The sequence below is a fragment of the Hippichthys cyanospilos genome, chromosome 10 (assembly GCF_059441005.1).
Source record: "Hippichthys cyanospilos isolate Australia breed blue-spotted pipefish chromosome 10, RoL_Hcya_1.0, whole genome shotgun sequence".
NCBI classification, from domain to species: Eukaryota; Metazoa; Chordata; class Actinopteri; order Syngnathiformes; family Syngnathidae; genus Hippichthys; species Hippichthys cyanospilos.
This window is the reverse complement of record NC_142378.1, coordinates 17,176,944-17,198,551: the sequence shown is the minus strand read 5'-3', so window position 1 is coordinate 17,198,551 and position 21,608 is coordinate 17,176,944. Positions and strand designations below refer to the sequence as shown.

Here is a 21,608-nt window from a genome sequence, read left to right as displayed (position 1 = left end):
GAGTGTTCCACCGTGTTGGTATTTCACTGTGAAGTGTACAGGAAAAAGGGAGGGGCCTTGCTTGCATACAACTATTGTGCAGCATTTCAGTAGGTTAGGAAAGGGGAGCAGAGCAGAAGAAACATTTGCGTGTCGCTTACTTTGCGGCAAAACCCGTCTGACAAAAAAAAAAAAAAAAAAAATCAATACTGTACATACCAGGCATTCCGAGTTACTACAACATTCTACAACAGTGGTTCTCAAATGGGTGTACTTGAAGGAACTTCAGGAGGTTCTCAGATTTTAGATGAAACAAACAAACAAACTTGTAAAAATCCTTTAAAGAGACAGTGTGTAAGATTTAGAACGTTTTTTACTACGGACAGCAGGAGGTGCTGCAGGTGCTCCATTTATCATTGCCCGTTGCTATAACAAATATGGCCACCTCCAGAGAGGTGCCACCCACCATGTAATATAATTTACTGATAACAAGACTATGATTATATTTATTAAAACATACTGTTGCTCGTTAGAACACATTCATTTGCAGGTTTTTGAAATTTACAATCATTTATTTCATTTATTTTGAATGAAAAACTGTCTAAATCTTACACACTGTCCCTTCAAAAATCATTCTTAAATTAATTCATTGTTTCCGGAAAATATAAGTTCATAAAACAAATTTTATTTTCAGTAGGTTATTCAAATTCATCAATGTAAAAATCTCCCCAGATTCTCCCCACATAAAATGGTTGGACCCAACTTGTCACGTGCCACATCTCATGACCTGTCAAGTCTACTATGATCCCAAAAGAGGACACTTTAAGTTGAATATTTTTCTGTGGAAAAAAAAAATATTTATTATGATTTCTATTTGAGAACAGGTCTGACATTTTATGTTGATTATTTTTTGGGGGGGCAAATATTTATTAATAGTTAGGTTAATGATTAATTTTTGTGAAGAGATCTCTTCTGTAACTGCAAAACAGGACTGTTTATATTTAATAGTTTCCTGCAGACAAATATTTGTTTTTATTTTTTAAGTTACTATATTTACATTTATTTATAATTAAGTTATTTCTTTAGATAACAGGTTTCTTCTATGAAAAGAGGACACTTTAGGTTGATTTTTTTTTTTGTGGACCAATACAAATGAAGTTTGAAAGGGTCTAAAGTTGAATAAATCAGACACTGATGGCAAGTCTTTTTTTTTTTTTCCACCCAAAAATTCTTTGCACTGGTTTAAGGGTACTTGGCTGAAAACATATTCACAGGTGTTACATCACTGAAAAATGATTGAGAACCACTGTTCTCCAAGTCTGCTTTTGCTCTGCTCTATCTCCATATTTAAAGCTCAACCGGCTGCCGCCATGATTAATTCCTGATTGTCTGACTAGACACAAAGAGCAAAAAAAAAAAAGTTCAATTTATTTAACCGTGGCCAAAAGGCATAATGAGTAAAAGTGCCCCGCTTCTCACCACTCTGAATGGGTCCTCCACGCTGCCTTATTCAAGATTGCACACCATCATGCAAACTGCAGTACATTGACTTGAATTCAACTGCATCACCTGAAATTCCCTCCGTGCATTTGGTGCAAATGCGGTATTAGGTCGAGAGACAGTGTACACCACGGACTGGTCAGATAGATGTTTTGTTTTTTGGCAATCGATTATTGCTCCCGTTTTGTCATCCTACCCAAATGGTAGGAATTTTCACACCAACACAAGCAGACACAACCAGTCCCTGTCAGAAATTCCTGTTGATCATTCAGCGTTACTTTTGTCTTTGACATACTCCACAACCACCGTTCAGGGAGCAAAATATGAAAAGAATGAAAATTCGCAATCTGTCTGCTGCGCTTTGAAACACCTGCCCTCGCATCTTCGGATATTTTCTGGAGCTGTGATGTCACAGAAGTCTTGTCACAGTGTGTTTGCACTTTCCGCTGTTGAGGTTTTAGGTCATCTGTTCTACATACCGCATGGGAAATGCTTCAGTACAGTGGACTTCCGGGTTACGGCGTCTCTGGCTTACGTTTTTTTTCAAAATGGAATACTAAGTTTTTTCGTCCTCTCATTACGGCATTTTTCCTGCTTTACATCAAGAACTGTTATGACATGGAGTTGGCTGTGTTTATGACGTTTTGCCTCCTTCTTCGAGCATTTTTAAGTAATTGCTAATCGTACAATATCGTACTTTACAGTATTAAGTGTGCATTTTAAGTGCTTAATTCCAACTTTAATTGGTTAGCCTTGAGTCCCAAGATTGCTAGTGATGTTAGAGGTGGATGTAAGAAGATGATTAGTATGGAAACGAAGATGGAGATAATCAAGAAATACAAAAGCTAGGCTAGACTAGGCTACCCTCGCTAGGGATTATGGCTGTAAGTAGCTCAAATCAATGTCACTCAAAGGCAGATCAAATTTCATTTTTTTCCTTTATAATTGTTTTATTTATGATGTTATTTAATTGTATATTACATGTATATTATATATAAACAGTACCATTTTTTGATATGCATATACAATTTTGATGTTTTTACCTGGGGTTGTACACGCACTAGCTAATTACCCTAGGTTTCTATTGCCCGCCATACGACAATTTCACCTTACGATCTCCACCCTGGAATGGAATCATTTTGTATTGCGGGGCTCCACTGTATTTCTATCTTTTAACATTATTTCTTGCAATGGTGATGTCACTTCCGCATCCCTAGTGGTGGAGAGAGTTACTACACCTGTGATGCCTCAAGCTTCAATAAGTTTGGAAACACAGGCCTGTTTTAAGCCATGGTGGACAATTTCCTAAAAATGACATGTATGTTTACAAAACACATTAACAATGAAAATATAAATTTCAACGGACCCGATAAGATCTTTGCTCCCTGATCTTTACGCACAGTGACAAAGTTTTAGAAGACTGGTGAACAAAAGTCTGAAAAAGAGGCAGAGAAGGTATGAAAGCAAGCCTGAAAAAGAGGCAGAGCTCGCCGAAGCATCGGCCACTGTGACAGCTGGTTGCGAACTGACGACCGGTGGTAACTATCCTGCGTGGGTTGCCCTGGCAACACAGAGGTGAACCTTTAACACAGACATGGGTGGGGAAAGCCTTAAAAATACAGACGAAGTGGGTGATTGATTGTACACAAAACTAATAAGACGCTAATTCTTCTCATTTCTCAAGATGAATTTTCTACTAAACCAGCCAGAGTGATGGAGATAAAATCGTGTGACATTTGGACCATGAAATCAATATTTGGTCATTCATTCAGATTTTGTTTGCTCTTCTCTGTAACACCCTAACCAAGCTTAATTATTTTTAAGCATAAAAAAGAAAAAAAAGAAAAAAACAAAGCAGCTACCGGGAAACGAAAACAAGGTTGATCAACATGATGAGGACTGTTTTTCCCTCCCTTGCCTCTCATCATATTAGACTGCTAGGGCACTTGTTGTCAAATGAATCCTGTCTTGCAAAGGGAGAAATAAACAAAGGAGAAAAAAATAACCATCCTGATGTGATGTTCTGCACAACAAACAAAGCCATCGTAACATTTTACTTCAGAGACTTAATTTTGTTTTCAACACCACAAGGTGTAATCATTACCACCACCATTCTGCTGACTCGCATAGCAATAAGAATGAGCCAGGAGGAAGTGTGGAATAACTTCACAATCACCAAAATAGTGCAATGAACACCACACTGATAAAAATGTGTATGCAACTACACATCCATAGTAAAGTACCGTAATTACCCAAATAAAGGATGCACCTGTGTAAATGACACAACCTTAATTTCAGGGTTAAATTCTGGTAATTTCTCTGTTGCCGTTTTTTTGGTTCACGTCTTCGTCCTGATTTGTTCCTCCCGTGTCTGTCCGTGTTAGCGTGATTGTGTCCACCTGTCTGCATTTGCCTGCCCCTGTGTGTCAAACAATCAGCTTCCCTTGCCTATTGTTCCTGTCCAGCTGTTATGTGTTACTTTGCTACTGTTGAGTGTGTTTAGTTCCCAGTTTGGTTTTAGTTAGTTGTCTGGTTATTGTATTATTGTCTATGTATGTCAGTATATGAGTTCAACTGCCTCCCTGTTGCTGTCTTCCTGCCGTTGAACAGTGAGATTGTTTTTTTTTTTTTTTTTAAGTTTTTGTTACGTCGTAACACCCAGTACTCGACAGTGGACCACCACAGACCAGACACAGACGAGTACGAACTCAATAGAAGGGATTTATTAAACGAAGGTTGCACGCACAGCGTGAAAAGGGGATAACGTAAACAGGGAAAAGTAGCAACTCAAATACAGCAAACTCAACCCGTATGTAAAGTCCAACAAAAAGTGACATAGATAAACCTATGCGAAAGACGGCGAGAAGCCAGTAGTCCGACCGAGGGGGAAGCCACCACCCGGAGGAAGCCGCGAAAATGGAAAGTAACAAACAAAAGCAGAAACGAGCAAAAAACGCACCAACAAAGTAGCAACAGAAATACTCACTACACTGATACTCAGGCATACGTAGAAACTTAGAACGCAGGACCGAGTTGCAAAATACTCCGACGGCTTCCTCCAGCTCCAGTCGCGTTTATATAGTCCGGTGATTGTAGATGGAGGTCAGGTGCGCGGCTGGTGGCTCCGCCCTCCCGTCAGGGACACACCTGCTCACGAAGAGAGAGAGAGAGAGAGAGAGAGAGAGAGAGAGAGAGTGAGGTGGAGGAGCAAGAACGTAACAGTTTTAAATTTGTTTGGTATTTTGTAACAGTTATGTTCTCGTTTTTCTTGTCTCTGAGCGGGATTAAAATCTTAATTTTTGAGCACATCTACCTCCTTGCTTTCCTGAATCTTTTGGGTCCACAACCTTCTGCCACTTCACCCAGCTTGCCAGGACGTCACAAATTTAGTATAGCCAACCAGTGCAAGTAAAACCAACTAGGGGATGCCTTCAAGCTAAAGGAGTCCTATTGAGCCTTTTTGGCCTATGCGACTCTGAAGGCAGCTGATAGGTACCGACTGGCCAAGCAGAGTGCAGCTTTGATGATTGCCGAGGCAAAAACTCTGGTGGGAGGAGTTCGGTGAAGCCACGGAAAATGACTTCCGGGCGGCTTCGAAGGAATTCTGCCACCATCCGCCATCCAAGGAGGTGGAAGCAGTGCACCATTAACGATGTGCACAGTGGAGATGGGGCGCTGCTCACCTCAACTTGGGGCGAATACTTCAAGACTTCCTCATTCCATTGACACGTCTTCCACTGAGGAAGAAAACTCTGTGAACTCCAAGGTGGGCGCTCCTATCTCTGGGACCGAAGTCTTCGATGTGGTCTGGGCATCCCAGCTAAAGCTGCTGCCCCCGGGACCCGACTCCAGATAAAGCGGTAGAAAATGGATGGCTAGATGGAATACCTGCAACTCAGATTTTGTATTGGTATTCTGTAAGAAGAATGAAAATCCCTTTGCTGAATCCCTTTCACGAACAAGCCCTCACAGTGTCTTAGGCAGGGGTGTCAAACTTATTTTTATTATCGTGTCTCTTAAGTGTGTTTGTCACACACTTAACTAGTTTTGAAATCAGAGCCTGGTAAAAACTGTTCAAAAGACAGATTGGGAACATTTCTTTTTTGAAGACAACTTACAAATTTGGTATTTCAGCCACAAATTTGAAGTCCAGTCAGCCTTTTGCGGACCACATAAAATGATGCGGTGGGCCGGATCTGGCGCCTGGGCCTTGTGTTTGACACCGGTGGTCTAAGGTTTTCCCCCCTTCGCGCAACGTTTGCTCAGATTAATCAGTCCTGATAAAATGGGGGAGAAATGTGTGCGTGTTATGGATTAAACACATACCTTCAGGTTGCCATGGTGACTGGCAGGGGAGCAGACACCTGTGAATTAACATCAGCTCCGCGGCAACCGGATCTTAATTAGAGGAGCGCTGGGACGAGCGGCCATTCAGGGCGTGAAAATCAAAGAGTTGGCGTTCAAAAGGACAGCTGCCCGTCTGTCTGAGATGCTCGGAGCCAGAGAAGGAGAAGCTTATTTTTATCCACATTTAAGCAAACTGTGGATGCTTGTCATAAAACAGTAAAATCATACTTTCAAAGTGTCTAAAATTCCATCCACTATCACGTGAACTGATATTTGAAGACCCCTTTAGATAACCCACGCAGCAGTGCTTAGTCATACATTCTTTATGCTCTGCGAGGATCTGCGCCATCTACACGGTGCTTAGTTATCATAGATGAGTGTATGTTTGAATTCTAAATGTTTAAAACGGGCACTTTGATACATTTTCCAATATTGTGGATCCGCTGTTAATATCTGACTGCAAATCCAGTTATCATTGATATTGCAGGTAGAGCAAGTGACTATCTTTGAGATACACGGAATTGTCTTTCCTCATTCCTCCTACCTTGTTTTGATTCATTCATGTGTGTTTGATTGAAAAGATATGGCATCATTTCAATTCCTTCTCCTTAGGCAAGAGTATTTCAGAAAGCCTCCACTTGCAAGAATTCTGAAACAAGGCCATATTGTCTCTGATGAGCTTTGGACACATGAAGAGCTATTTTGTGCCCCCTCCGTCCCCTTTCAGCTCGGCATGGACGGACGCCTGTTGCAGGTCGTGTTTTCTTTCAGCGAGCAGTCCTGCTGATGCCTTGATTGATCTCAGCCACTCAAATGGATTTCCTTTGTGCTCCACTAAAGGGGTTTGAGTCATTTGCCAAAAGAACACACTCTCCCGTAACACTTTATGCAGAGGAAGTCGTTTGTTTGTTTTTTTTTTAAATATGAAAGTCGAAAAAAAGTGTAAAACAGCGGTTATGACAATTCAACACACCCCTTTTCAGATTTCAGGTTTTGAGGTATAAAATATGATAGTAAAAAATTTTTCTCTTGAAAAATAAAAGCATATTAATGTACTTTGGAAAATAAAATCTGGATGAGATTGGGACTTATTATAAAGGTAATGAGGTTGCAGAAATGTACACAATGGGGTCCTGACTGTGTTCACAAATAACCACCGATCCATCAATATGTTAAATGGGAGGCAGCACCCAATAACCACCATTCAAAGTGCCTCTGACTAACTTGATGTCCTTGTAGGCTTTTCTGACTTTTTTCTTCTTTATCAGCAGAAGCATAAAGAATTTGTACAAACACAGACGGTGTTACGGAATAATGTATAATTCTCACCTCACTTTGATTAAATAGCCAAATTAGTTTTTGATGTTCAGGTAGGCTTTTTTCTAACTTTTCTTTTGCTGTCTTGCATAAGCCTCAAGGTTCTCTTGATTCTTTTTTCTCTTTTGTAAAGTTGAACAAATGTTAAAGCATATATTGATGTACAGTACCATACTACCTATAATTGATTATTGTATTGTTAATATTCCTAAGGGTGGGTGGTACAGGTGGAAGACTGGTTAGCACGTCCACCTCACATGCTGGTGCGAGGTGCCTCGGGTTCAATTCTGGCTCTGGAGTTTACATGCTCTTCCCGTGCCCATTAGCGTTCTCTCTAAGAACTCCCATTTCCTTCCACGTTCCCAAAGACAAGCATGGTAGGTATATTGGACACTCCAAATCGCCCTTGGGTGTGTTTGGGAGTGTGAATGCTTGCTTGTCTCTGTGTGCCCCGAGATTGAATGGCAACCAGTTCAGGGTGCACCCTGCCTGCTGTCCAGAAAAAGCTGGGATAGGCACCAGCATGCCCATGATTCCTGTGAGGATGGATGGATGGAGTCTTAAGGGGTCAAAAAAGTTATTAGTTTCTCATGTTTATTTATTATTATTTATTATTTATTCTGACAACTATTGGGATTGATATCAGTTTAAGAAAGAAATCCTTATTGGTTCACATCTAGCGTAGACGTGAATGTTTAAAAAAAAAAAAAAATGGCCGTGTCTTTTAACATACACAAAAAGGCACTCTATTGTGAGGGCCGGGCTGAAAAGAACGCCAACTGATGAACCGACCAAAATGCAGGCCGGTGATGATGATGATAATAGCAAGCCTGGACCTGAGTGGTATGATTACCACAACAAAGATATAGAATGAAAACAATGAATAAAGAAAACACGCTTGCACACGCGCAGATTCACAGTCATTAAGCCAGCACAGTGGTTTTGTCTTTGATTGCCTCTTAATGAAGAATACATGGACCTTTCCACATGCTCCCAGAAGCCAAGCTCCGTGAGTATGATTGGACAAACTGTAGGACAAATAACAGCATACATTCATACAGAGCCACCTATGAAATCAGCGCGTGATTGGATACGATTGCTATAAAACGTGAGGCGCTTTCTCGACCAAAAATAACAATTGGCCTGATGGCAAATTACATCACATTTGCTCTTTGATATTCAATAGGGTCCGATCTGTTACAAATTTGGAAGGTGATGCCTGCTATATGCATCGTTTGATAGTGTTCACTCATGTGCGGTCCAGCTTGCGAATTTCATGTTTCTGATTTCCACAAAAAATAAGATGACTTTAATATATCAATTTTCATTTTAAGACTTAGAGCCTACTCTGGGGCTTTTTGTTTATGTCCAAAATGAATTTTCTTTAACTTGGGCAAGTTATGAGGCTTTTGACTCGAAAGGAAGCCAAACATTGCTTCATTTTGATTTATGGAAAAGTCTAAAAAATACACATTCAACAAGTCTTTATCTTATTTCCAAGGCAAGACATTCACTTTCAGCCAAAAAAAATCCACAAAACTCATTCGCATCAAAAACTTGCTGTCTCACCAAAATCATTTCCTCAGCAGAAAAGAACAAAACAAAGCAAAAGCAAACCTCTAAGGTCCTAAGAAAGGCCCCAATTATGGCACACATGGCACAAAAATCAAATCTTGATTTCCAACGGCAATTTGCTTCAACGACACGAATAGGCAAGTCGCCGACGGAACTTCTACTTTGAGCGAGCGCTTTTATTACGTGGAGCTTTAAAAATTACATGGACGGAACACCGACTAAAGCAGAGTTACTTTCCTGCGATCTGGATCAGAAACCCGCTATAGCTACTTGGTGCTCAGTCTGTGTGGTAAACATCTGCTGAAGGCGTGCGTCGCCAAACTTTGTCCCCTTTCTACTTCTCATTGTTGAAGCAAACTGCCGTCGGATGTGCTAGTCCTCCCAAATACAAGTGTAGACACAGAGTTGAGTTGCCGACGGAAGCACTCACCGGCGTTTGCGTGTCCTCCGGCAAGCTCTCCGCGATGCGAGGCCCGAAAAGAACACAGGCCCACACCTGTTGATTGTTGACAGTGAAGATGGTCCTTTTCACTTTTAGCAGGCTTTCCGTTACAAAGCACTCGCTGGAAGCACAAAAGTGCTCTCTCCGCCAGCTACTCTTAGGTTTGTTGATAGATTGCACAGCTCCAATAACATACAGCAGACATGTCCAAAGTCCGGCCCGGGGCCAAATGCGGCCCGTTGTCAATTTCCATCCGGCCCGCAGCCTCCGTCATAAAATCAATAACGTCTGGCCCTCATGGAGAATGAATACATTGGGCAGCAGCGCTGTTACCTGCCTGTGCTAAATGCTGCCATCTATAGGCTCAATTAGGAACAGCAAATTAGTATATGTGTAATTGACTGTATGAGCCCTTAATTTTCTAAAATGGCGACATTCAACAAAAGGAGGAAAGTTGAGCTGCAGCTCGATCAGCAGCTTTATATCACCAACTTTTGCTGACAGCTGGAGAAGTACAAGTTCCCGAGAAATTCAAGGATTTGGTAAGAAAATGCTTAGCTTGTTCGGGTCGACGTATTTGTGCGAGAAGACATTCTCGGTTATGAACTTAAATACGAGCCGTGTGATGACACGGCTACCGGACTCTCACTTACAAGACATCTTGCGCATCCATACTACAGCCATAGAGCCACACCTGTCCTTTTTCCTGCACTCCAGATCTCAGTTTCACGCATCACACTCATGCGGACAAGTCATTTTTCAATTATGATAAGTCTGAAAACGTTTTTCACTTCAGAATAATACACATTTAAAAATCCAATCAACATTTAGAGTACCTAATTTCATATTTTAAACGAGCCCTGCACTTATTTCATTTTTTAAATGAGCCCTGCACTTGTTGATATGACTATGACTTGCTCATTTGTCTGTTATTGTGTTTAAAAATCTTATAAATATTAAACTGCCATGGTGGGATATATTTTTTATGTTTCAAATGTAATTTGCACCCAAGAGTACAATTACTTCTGTTCAACTGTTACAAAAAAGTTAAAGTGTTAAAAAAAGTGAAGTTAAGTGAATATTCAATTTCAATATTTAATGTCAATTCAATTTTGATATGCATGCTTCAAATTAACAAAATCACATGCTAAAGATAGCTGAAATGAAAATAAAACAGCAAATGTTAACACAGAACGGCTCGTTGAAATGTATTTAAATTAATTGCTGCTATATGTAAAGAACGCCTGCCAAGATTGGCCCCCCTACATTTTTAACACACCACATCTGGCCCACTTTGCAAAAAGTTTGGACACCCCTAACATACAGTATATCAATTTATGAGTTTCAATCTAATTGAGCTGCATACTGATTGAATAAAAAATTAGGCTCCATTTCAATACATTGTGTGGCAGATTCTTTAGTTCATTATCCTGCTTGTCATTCACCTTTTTAGTTAGCGTCACTTAGATTGGAGGGGGAGTGCAAATTCTGCCGCCTGCCTCACTTTCATCAGTCCAATTTGAATCAGCGACGCTGACCCTCCTTATGAACGCAAACCCGTGGGACAAGGAACTTTGGACCCGGAACCCCCACGAACATAAATTGAGAGTTCCTAGACTGTTTGTTGTGAAAGGGGCTATTGTGTCACAAATACTGCGAACAAACAAGCACAACGTTCTGAGGGGCTAAACTCCTTGGTGCAGGTACGGCAGGCTGCATACTTTTCGGGTCATGCCGTTGGTGAGCACCCTACCGCGATATGATCTTTTGACTACCTGAGGAATGTTTTTTCAATGGTGTGCCGCTTTTACAGTCGCACAACAGGTTGCTGTCAAAGGCGGGCGAGAGCGTCTCCGTCTACTCATCGTGCTTTCATCTGGTACGCGCGGCATGCGGCGAGAGCCCATTAGTTAAGCCCAGATCAGGGTGGACGGCTCCTTATTGATCCGCCGTTGCAAAGTATCGAAGCGGAGGTTTCTCGCTCGGGTTGTAGCAGAGACGTGATAAGACGCAGAGTAAACAAGGTGCCGATATCTTCACCTCTAACTCACTTGTGCACTTTACACTGAATTATTAGCGCCTATCAAGACATTAATCAAAGTTGGCGTGGTTGTGATGCGAGTCTAGGGAGGATGGCCAGGATCTGGTAATCGATTCCTCTGAGCTATGTTTAGAATGCTGTGCAGGGCACGCTTGGAAAACGCTTGTCTTGTCATTTGAAATCCCCAAAGCGCTCCCTCATTTTAAATTGGCATTCTGCAGCGAGAAATGAGAAATCAGGCTGGGAAAAATATGAAGGCGACTTTTGGTCTCTTATTGGGAGCGTGCGCTGACACTCCACAAATGCAGCATATACAAAAAAAAGTCAAGTAGCACTATCGAAGCCTTTACTTCCTATGCACTTATGCTTTGCTTTCAAAAATTGCCATTGAATTGTTTATATTGGTACTTTGATGAATTATTCAGCAAATTGAAAATTCCTTAAACCCTCAACAAATTATAGTGGTGCCTAGAGATATGAGTGACACAATTTATGAGTTGTTTTAAATACAAGCCATCGATCAACCAATTTTGTGTGCTTTTACTTTGTACCTTTTGACGGCCATTGCTAAAACTAAATTGGGCAGCTCAATGTGTAAATGAGCGGGTTAGGGTTAGGTGAGGAGACGCCATCCATTTTCTCAACCGCTTGTCCTCAAAAGGGTCCCATAGCACTGGTGGCTATCCCAGCTGTCTTCGAGCAGTAGGTGGGGAATACCCTAAACTGGAGGCCAGCCAATCGCAAATCACACAGAGACAAATGACCATTCATGCTACCAAACACACCTAAGGGCAATTTGGAGTGTGCAATACATTATACCTACCATGTATGTTTTTGGGAATGTGGGAAGAAAACCAGAATACTCAAGGGAAACCCATGCAGGCACGGGGAGAGCATCCCAACTCCCTACAGGGAGGCCAGAGCCAGAATCAAACGCACGACCTCCGCATGTGAGGGAGATTACCCCCATTTTTTGTTTATATATGTCATATTATGGCTTCATTATTTCATTAATTGTATGTTTTTATCATCAAAAACAACCTGCACATGTATGACACCCCCACCCCCGCAATGATCCATCACATTCAGCAGAATGTCAACAGTTCCCAAATAAGAGGTACAAACCACTTAGATGGAAGACAGGAGCCTAGTTATTTCATTAGGTTTTGTAAATATGACTGACAAGATGAACAGTTTATTAGGAAATTTATCAAAGTGATTTCACCCCCTTCATTCTCAATATTTGTCAGCTTTTACAGATTTATAAAAGCTGACATATATCATCATTGTTTAGATATTTGCAGGTTTTAACATTTATTGCATTGATGGACTTTTTTATCGTCTGAGTATGAAATGTCCGCCAGTATTTGAATGCACCACTTAAACCATGTAGTTAGCGGCTACAGCTATCATTGGAGTTTTGAGAGATACATTGACAACGTAACTGACCAACAGTTTCTTAACATCCAATGGCTGAATATAATTGCTCTTATGGCTGTCTGTTGATGTTGGTCGCTTTATATTCTTTATAATCTGCCAAGCTAGCAGGCTCCATCAACACAGTTGTGAAGGCCAACTTTAAAAAAAAGGCTGCTAAGGCTATTACATCACAGTCCAAACATTCTAGAAACTGTTTATTTTGAACTTGATCCTCACAGTATATTATTGATCTATGACTGAACACAGATATACCTAAAAATGAATTGAAATCTCCACTAACTAGAATGCTAATTATAATTGGTTAATCTTTCATTTTCTCTCTTTTTCTCCTCTGTGTCTAAGCATTGTCTAATACACACACCCGGACATAAAATTCACAACCCATTTGGCCATATTGATATGAATGAAGAACTATCATTGGTTTCAATGCTATCTGGCTAGCTTTGACTTCCTCTTGTCTGGACCCTGACTTCCTGTTATCCAAACTAGCTGCAGAAATACTACTGACACAAAATTAACATGACTTATTGCACATGCCTGTGCCAAACTAACACCATTGTTGAAAACATTACGACATCAGCTCTCGTTTGGGGAAATTCTGTGATAAACAAGGAGAAAAGAGAGCAAATAAAGCAGCAACAGCACCTGTTAGTACCAAATTGGTAACCCTGGGGAAAACAACGAGAAAAGAGAAAATAAAAGTGACAGGGACAACGACACCAGCAAAACACCTGTCAGACTTGCTCGGGAAACCTGGCGATAAACCACAAAACTTAGAGCAAAAAGAAGAAAAGTAAAGAAAAAGCAAGTTGTCTCCTGATTAAGGGAAATGGTGATAAATAATGAGAAAAAAGGGAGGTGTGGGGGACCGCCAACGAAAAATGTTTGGAGCTCGTTTAGGGAACCTGTGGGGAAAAAAGCAGATGTCCCAAATGTCACATTTACACACAGATTTTGAATTCATTTTTTATTTTCTTAAATAATGACAGTATGTGTTGAATTTGTCAAACCCATTGTTTTACATTTGAAAGTTTGATACACACCACAACATCTTCAGAAGTAATTCCTTTCAATAATAGCCCTATTTCCACTATGCTCACAAGCGACCTTTTATTATCTGCGCGGTCCGCATTTCTGCATCTCGCACCATTACTGTCCCTCTCACTTTTCTCTGCTGAAGCCTGATGGGATCAGATGCTATCCCGCCAAAGATTTAGCAGAGTGACAGGAGGATTAGCTTCAGATTTGCTTTGTTTTTTTGTCAACAGGTCTGAGGGCCGTGCGGCTCAATGAAACAGACAAACAAGCTAGTGTATATACTCCTTTGGCTTGAGGGCTTAATAAATCTGCCAGTTTAAATTTGCCTGTTACCAGGCTTGGCTTCACATGATAATAAAGCCGCTACTTCCCAAATGACAACAAAGCTGTTTCTTTCCAAATGACAAACAACGGCTATAAGCAACAAGTTACACAGATCAATTCAGCACTTTTAGAAGGGGATTTTAATTCCCTTCACTGTAAAGAAGCTCATTACAGGTCTTCACAATACAATCTGGGAGAGGTCACATTTCGTGACGCCTTTGGAAACTAATTAAAGTCATCCGAAATGAAGAGTGGCAAAATGTCTCTGCATTTGAGCTCACCGCCCTCTTGGATAAACGGGCCTTGAGTGCAGTCATTTAATTAACATTTGTTTGACGAGCTGCAACATTTCGAATGAGAAATGGGGGACAATTTGTGAACTCTTGAACTGGTTTGTCTCAGGAATATGTGGTGGTTGTAGTCCCAATGTTTTCCTACAGAGGCATCAATGAGTCAATTGTTTGCTTCTATAGATCGCTTTCACAAGATGTCAAGGAAATACGCCAATCGACCCGGTAACCGTTCTCTGGGTCTAGCAAACATTTGCTGTGAGCAAACATCAGGGGAGTATGTGTGCTTCTTCTACCCTTTACTTTCCTTCATTCATTTTTTGCACGAACCGCTTCACATTAGTATATACATGCATCCTTCACAAGTGTAGCAGTAGGGAAAACACGGATGTGAAATGAAGCTTCTTTGGTGTACTTCTTGTTAGGCGCCACTGTGCTGCCCCTTTTTGGGTGGAACATGTGCTTCCCCTTTAAAGAGGTGCTGCCCCTTTTTGGGTGGTACATGTGCTTGCCCTTTAAGGAGGCCCATGAGCTTCCTCCTTAAGAAGGCCCATTGTGCTTCCCCTTTAAGGAAGCAGGTGTGCTGCCCTTTAAAAGAGCAGGTGGACCATCAATACTGATTTGATTGTGTGCAGTGCTAACCAATGCATGCACAAAAGCAGAAGGTTGAAGTTTTTGATTTCTCTTTCACAATCAGCTGTAACTCGAGGTGACATATGTCTGTGAGTACTATTTATTCATGTGTTTGTAATGTTGTGCCAGAAACTACTGTTTACTTGTATTCTTTGTATTTCAGTTTCACAATTGTTTCAGTAAACATCAAAAACTTACCATGTGCCTTTGTGTTTATTGTGGAATGCTATTAGCTATCTGCTAAGTTGACCACTCACAACGAGGGCACAAATGTGAAAGCATAAAGGAACTGAGAGACCGGAGAAGAAACACATGGAGTGCCAAACCCTTAAATTAGAACAATTTCCAATCAACTACAGTAAGTACACTAAAGTGTGATCTGACCATTCTATTGAAGGTAAACGACCCTCTTTAAAGTCTTTTTTTTTCCCAATCAGCAGCCCAAAAGTTGAAACTGTAGTCAGCAGCGCTGAGCAAGTTATTTAAAAACTGTAATGCATTATTTATTACTGTATTTATTATGTCATTGATAAATTAATTAATTCATTATTATTATTATTTAATTGTGAAGCCCTTTGAGACTTCGGTATTGAGGGTTATACAAATAAAATTTGATTGATTGATTGATTGAATAATTATTTGTCAAAGTAATGTTACATTGCAATATCGCTGTATTTGAAATGTTACTATTGCATTACTTTTAAATTACTCTTACTATCATAACTGGAAATTTGGATTTCCCATTCTAAATGCAGCTCTTTACTGAAACAAGATCAGCTATACCGACTGGCTCCCAGTGAAAGCTTCTCTGAGAAAAAATTTAAAGTTACTGAGGTTATTTTCTTATAAAGTTACCAGCAACTTTCTGCTCTGTTGGATAATTGGATAACTCTCGAGTTTGACCTCTCCGACCGCCTCCTTCATTCGCTCGCTTGAAAAAAGGCACCCGCTCTGTTGTTCAGTTCCTTCAGACTTCTGAGCCAGCAGGTTTGGGCGAATCTGTCCTGACCTCACAAGAGAAACCGGCTCGTCCTTCTTAGCGCATTGGAGGGCGCTCCGGTGAGTCAGCGGGGGCTCGTCTTCTCAAAGACGGAGGAGGCTAGCGAGGACCTAATGAGAATAAGTGTGTCCACTTACAATGACTTTGCAATCAAGAGACATATGACCCACTAACAAGACCTCTAACAAACAATTTTGGTAACAGAGAAAAGCAATTTAGTAACATTAAAGGAGTAATCAGGGACTCGCACTTCTGTCACTCTTCTTTAAGATCAAATTTGGCTAATCAGCTAGCTGTGTTTTCTTTCAACCACTGCCAGCCATTTTGAAATAACTTTGTCTTTGGATATGGACATTTTCCTACCATCTAAAAGCACACCCAACTCAACTAACCTTTGAAGTGTGGTCGAGAGTTTCTCTCTCACTTTGTCTGTTAAACCAAACAGGAAAAATGTTGCTAAACGAAACAAGAAAAATGTTGCCAAATTTGTAAAGCAGACCTCTACGACGTACATAAATACTTTTGCAAAATCGATTGGATGCTGGCATCTTGACATTGCAAAATTGGCAATTACTAAGTTCTTATTAACCATGGTTTTAAATTCATTTAGGATACAATAGAGTATAACAGAATAGAATACCCGAGGAAAGGTTGTCTCAGAGTGTGTCTAGCTTTTTTTTTTTTTTTTAGCCCTTTAGCCCTGACCTGAGGGCAAGAGTGAATGCTTGATGATCAGTATGAATTGTGCCTCTGTTGCTCTGCTAATGTGGTCATATTTTCTTAATCCAAAGTGAAATGTGGTGGGGGTATTCATCATGCTTTGGCGCTGGTTTTCTTCAGCTGGAATTGGAGCCTTGGATTAAAATGAATTATAAGCAGTTTGGTTTGAAGTAGCAGTGAGTGTTTGCACAAAACCTTCAGGCATCTTTTAGAAAGCCAAAAAAAAACAAACAAAAAAAAAAACCCAGGAAATGTCAGGAAAAGCCTACTGGAGCATCTGAAGTTTATGGTATGTCAGTGGCTTTACATGGTGGCAGGCAGTGGTCCCCAACCTTTTGATCACCACATTTATATTGTGGACGGGGGGCTCTAAAAGCCACGTCATCCTTCTCACTATGTATGTAATATGTAATATCAACAGCGGCCAGAGGCGGTGCCAAAAGTTTGCAATGTTTCGCAGTGGCCGAGACCGGGCTGAATATTGTGCTGACAATGCTGCGCTATCGTTAGCTTGGCACAGTAACTACGGTTCAACAGCTGTTAAGTGAAGCAAACGCTGCAATTGCAGGATGTCTGTTTGTTTTCTTGCCCCCCCAAAGTTTTTCTTGGGCATTGATAAATGGTTGAAAAGGTTGCGAAATGATTCCTATATCATGAACATCTGGCAATTGAATGAGGGTGTGTAGACTTTTGTACGGTCTGCAAATATATACTGTTTTCAGTGATCACAGCTGGTTGATATATTATGCAGCTATGTTGAAAATGACATCATACTGTGATTTTCTCAGTGGCAGCTGTTGATTTGCTGACGATAGATTACACATATTGCCATGCATATAGTACAAAATGAACTTTTGGAAGAGCTAAGTCAATTTTAATAAAATATGAAGCTCAGGGAAAGGCGCCTTACTGAGGTAATGGAGGGTGCAGGAGGCCAAGATGCGCACTGTCATTTTTATACTTTATGTTTTGCTTGTTTTAATACGCTTTGTTTGGGACAGCACAGTGTTTATTTTCACTGATCAGAATGTAGCAGTTCGGAGTAGAAACCATTGCATCATTGTTAAGATAATGTTTTATTATGCTGAAAAACGTCACGTCTCCATTACATCTTCTGTTACAGTTACTGCATTTATAAAAGTGATCATGAGCTTAGTTTTACCACCATTACTACCGTTAACCCCGAGGGGATACGCAGCCTTTCGTCATATCAAACAGCAGGCTCAGGGCATAAAATAATCGTTTTCATATTTTTTTAAATACGGCATACAGGCTTATATTCAGCCCCTTGGCGTCACTTGAGTGGTCTCCCCGCATTTCACAGCCTTTGCTCCTTTGCCGTTGTCTCCAGTGCAGACATCTTCTTTATGCTTCACTAGTTGTCTGATAAGAGTCAGAGGGATGGGTAGAGGCAGGTGGGGGTAGAAGGGGAGAGAAATAGAAGACTGGACTGGAGGAAAGGGTGAGGTAGACAGGTAGATGGAGGCAAATGAAAGAAACGCTCAGCTTGAGAGGAGGCATTCAGGCAGAGAGGCAAGAGAAATGTATAAGTTTCTTATTCCAAATTTTAGCACTTATGAAAGCCATTGCAGGATTTATTTGCCAAAACGAGGTCCATGTGCCAGTGTTCGTTTTGTCCTCGCAGGGTTAGGGTTAGTGAGAAGGGTAAGGGTAAGTCTAATTCAGACACAGGTAGAATGCCGATAGAACACTTGTAGGATGACAGACTTACATGTGTAGCCCAACTGATATGATTTTTTTTTTTTTCTGAAAACCAATGAATTGGCTGATTTGATTCAATTATGTTGAATGTTATTCCCCTGAGACCCAGCCTGTTCATTTGTGTCCACTGTTCTGTCCATTCGTCTCAGCAAATCAGCAGAGTTAATCGTATCCCATGCAAACAAATGAGACATTTTTGGAAAGAGCAGAATGTCATTTATTGTGCGCACTGTTTATAGGAATGTGAGTGTGTTTAATGTAGTCATCAAATTGCTAAACTGGCATCACTTAACTGATTTTCAAGATTCAAGAGTTTTATTGTCATTTGCATAGTAATACCACACAATGAGATTCTTATTCTGATCACTTCCACAAGCACACTACATTCCATAATCGAGCAAATAATAAAGTAGGCAATAAAACAGAAAAAAATAGTAATGGAGCAATATGAGCAGTAATAATAAATGACCAATATTGAAGTGATTAGACTCACGCTCTGAGCATATTATGGAGTAGATGGAGTGGAAGAAACTATATACATATGAGGATGATAGTGCAAAATCCCATGTAGTGCAAAATAGTATGCATTTAGCAGCTAGGTGCATGTGTGCATGCGGTAACGTGATTGGTGATGAGGCAGATTAGTGTGTGAGGGATTCTCTAAACCAGCAGTCCTTTTTGCATGCTGTTAGTGAAAACAAAGCTTAGTAGCAGACACACAATGAAATAACAGAAGGTAGCAAACAAAAATGTATTGAAAGAAAATTGTCATTTCAAACAATAAAACTTAATACATAATTGCCTAGCTTTTAAAACAGTAATACTGATACCACTGATTTCAGTTATGTATGTCCATAAGGCAGACATGTATGGAGTCACGATTGTAGCAAAAGTATTTACAAATGCGTATTTCAATCCACAAATCCCTCCAAGTAGTGATATATGTCAGGCTGGATAGTGGTGTCAGTGTCATAATATCGTTGCGTTTTTATAAATATCGCTGCTCCATCCCTCAAAACGACACATCATTCGAAGCCATCTAACAGACATAAAACAAACAGGAAACAGGAAGGTGTTTGCGGGGCATTGTTGTTGCTTACCTATTTAATGAAATCATCTGCGTTCTAGTTGAGAGTCACAGAAAGCATTTTTACCACTAAAGTCACAATTTCTGTCTCATCCAATGAGTCTGCTTTAACTGACTGACTCAGAAAACCCAGTAAGCTGAGGTCGAACTTGTTTTGATGAAAAGCAAAAGCCTTACTTTCTCCGGGCAGCTTTGTCCATGGACTTTTTGTGCCGCTGTAAAAGCTTTTTTCATTATGATAAACTGCTTCGAAATTCCCACAATCCTGTAAAAAAAAAAAGACTGTCAGGGCAGGAAAGTGAACACACAACAAAAGCAGTTGAAGGTACACTGCAGTAAGATGTCACAGTTATTTTTGTATGGAACATGATTTATGTCTTTGTATAACATTAGAACCGCACAGCAGGACATTCAATTCCATGATACTGAACATTAGACACTGGACGTTACATGTGGCCTATCTGCCTTAATTGGCCCTTATAGGTTATAGCAGTGGCTCTGATGGTTGGACAGCACACAGAGACGAATATCTGATGACCCTAGAGCCAAAGCGGACCCAGCACGCTTTTTGCCACTGCTGTTTGGGAAGGCACTATTATTTTAATGCTTCCGACCACTCGAAACTCTTTGAAGATTTTAGTTTTTCCAGTATACTTAGGTGGATTTTTGACACCGCCTCAAGATGGAGCTTCCTATTCAGAGGGGAGGGGATGTCAAAAATGTTCTAAGATGTCAATAGATGACATGAAAACTCTGACCAACTGGAAAGTAGTAATTGCTATCAAGAAAGTATGACACACAAAACTCAACTGAAAAACTACTTTTGTAACTAAGGGAGCTAGCTCATTTTAGCCTGGGTTGTTAGTAGAGATTACAGAGGCATACGCTTCCAATCAAATCTGTAAGTATATATATATATATATATATATATATATATATATATATATATATATATATATATATACTGTATGTATGTGTGTGTGTGTGTGTATATATATATTTTAATTTAATTCATTAAAATGTAAAGAATAGCGTAAACTTTAATTCATTGTAGCTTCTTGTGGTCTGCGAGGAAGACTTGTCAGCAAATTTAACGGTCATTTTTCAATGCTTGGTTTGGTTGCAGTAAACTTCGAACGATATGAAACAAAGTGCAACTTATAGTCTAAAATACAGCACTTTGATTATTCATGATTGGCAGGCCCTGTCCCCTCGCCGCTTACAAATACCATGTTTTTTTTTTCCCATATATGCTGCTAAAGCATGACCTCAGAGCTCGTTATTTACCATTTGTAAACTCAGAAAGGTTGGGCTGTGTCATTATTTATCACCTCGGGACCTTACCTCCCCTCTCTTGTCAATTAAATTATACAGTTGGTATCTCTGGCCACTGAGGCTGAGGCGGTATTAGTTTGTCATTATCATGAAATTGAAATGAGCAATCAAATATGTCTCCTAGGTCACAAGTAAACACATAACGTGGTTTATGGAAATTATATTAGCTGTAGAGCAGAACACTTCTGCCAGTGTTTTTATGTGCACTAATGTTATTATGCAGTCTGACTGAATATCAGCAAGACTTTTGCCGTAAGCTCCCACGAATACTCCAGCCAGAGCCCACAAAACATGATTAGTGTGGTAGATTGGCGCAGGTAAGTGCTCTGTAACGTTTTTAAAAGGTTGTCTCACGATTTATCGGTAATCTCGCAGCATCCCTACGCGTCTGCCCCACAAAAGCGAAAGTAGTCACACCAACTTGGGTAAAAGTAGAAGTACTGATTTATACCTGCTGGCTGGGTTACGGTGTGCACAACAAACGCAACGAAATACTAATTCCAGACACACACATTCCTATCAAGTCTTTATTGAAGACACAGGTACATACAAACACAAAAAACATGCATCGCAATCACAGAAAGAAAAACAAGTTTAAGATAAACAATACTAACATGTGCAAATACCGTATTTTTCAGATTAAAAGTCGTGACTTTTTTCTCATGATTTGAACTCTTCGGCTTATAACCAGGCCAGTGCGGCTTATCTGTGTTTTTTTTGTTTTGTTTTGGGTTTTTTTTTTACTACCCACCAGGAGACAATTAACCAGTAAAGTGGATGCGTGTATCGTTTGAACGGCTATTTAACTAAAGCAATAT

The 21,608-nt window shown here is 40.2% G+C and overlaps 1 long non-coding RNA gene across 3 annotated transcripts; it reads right to left on the bottom strand.

The window, feature by feature from the left end:
• Positions 1-4,186: 4,186 nt before the first annotated feature.
• On the bottom strand, positions 4,187-9,482 carry LOC148417359 (uncharacterized). Of its 3 annotated transcripts, none has more exons than XR_015866897.1 (3): positions 9,149-9,482; positions 5,163-6,475; positions 4,187-4,626 (listed from the first exon to the last, which is right to left on the bottom strand). It is a non-coding gene; the product is annotated as an uncharacterized LOC148417359 (long non-coding RNA). The 3 variants fall into 3 exon arrangements; XR_015866898.1 differs by having other exon boundaries at positions 4,187-5,971; positions 6,371-6,475; XR_015866896.1 differs by having other exon boundaries at positions 4,187-6,475.
• Between the last annotated feature and the right edge of the window lie 12,126 nt (positions 9,483-21,608).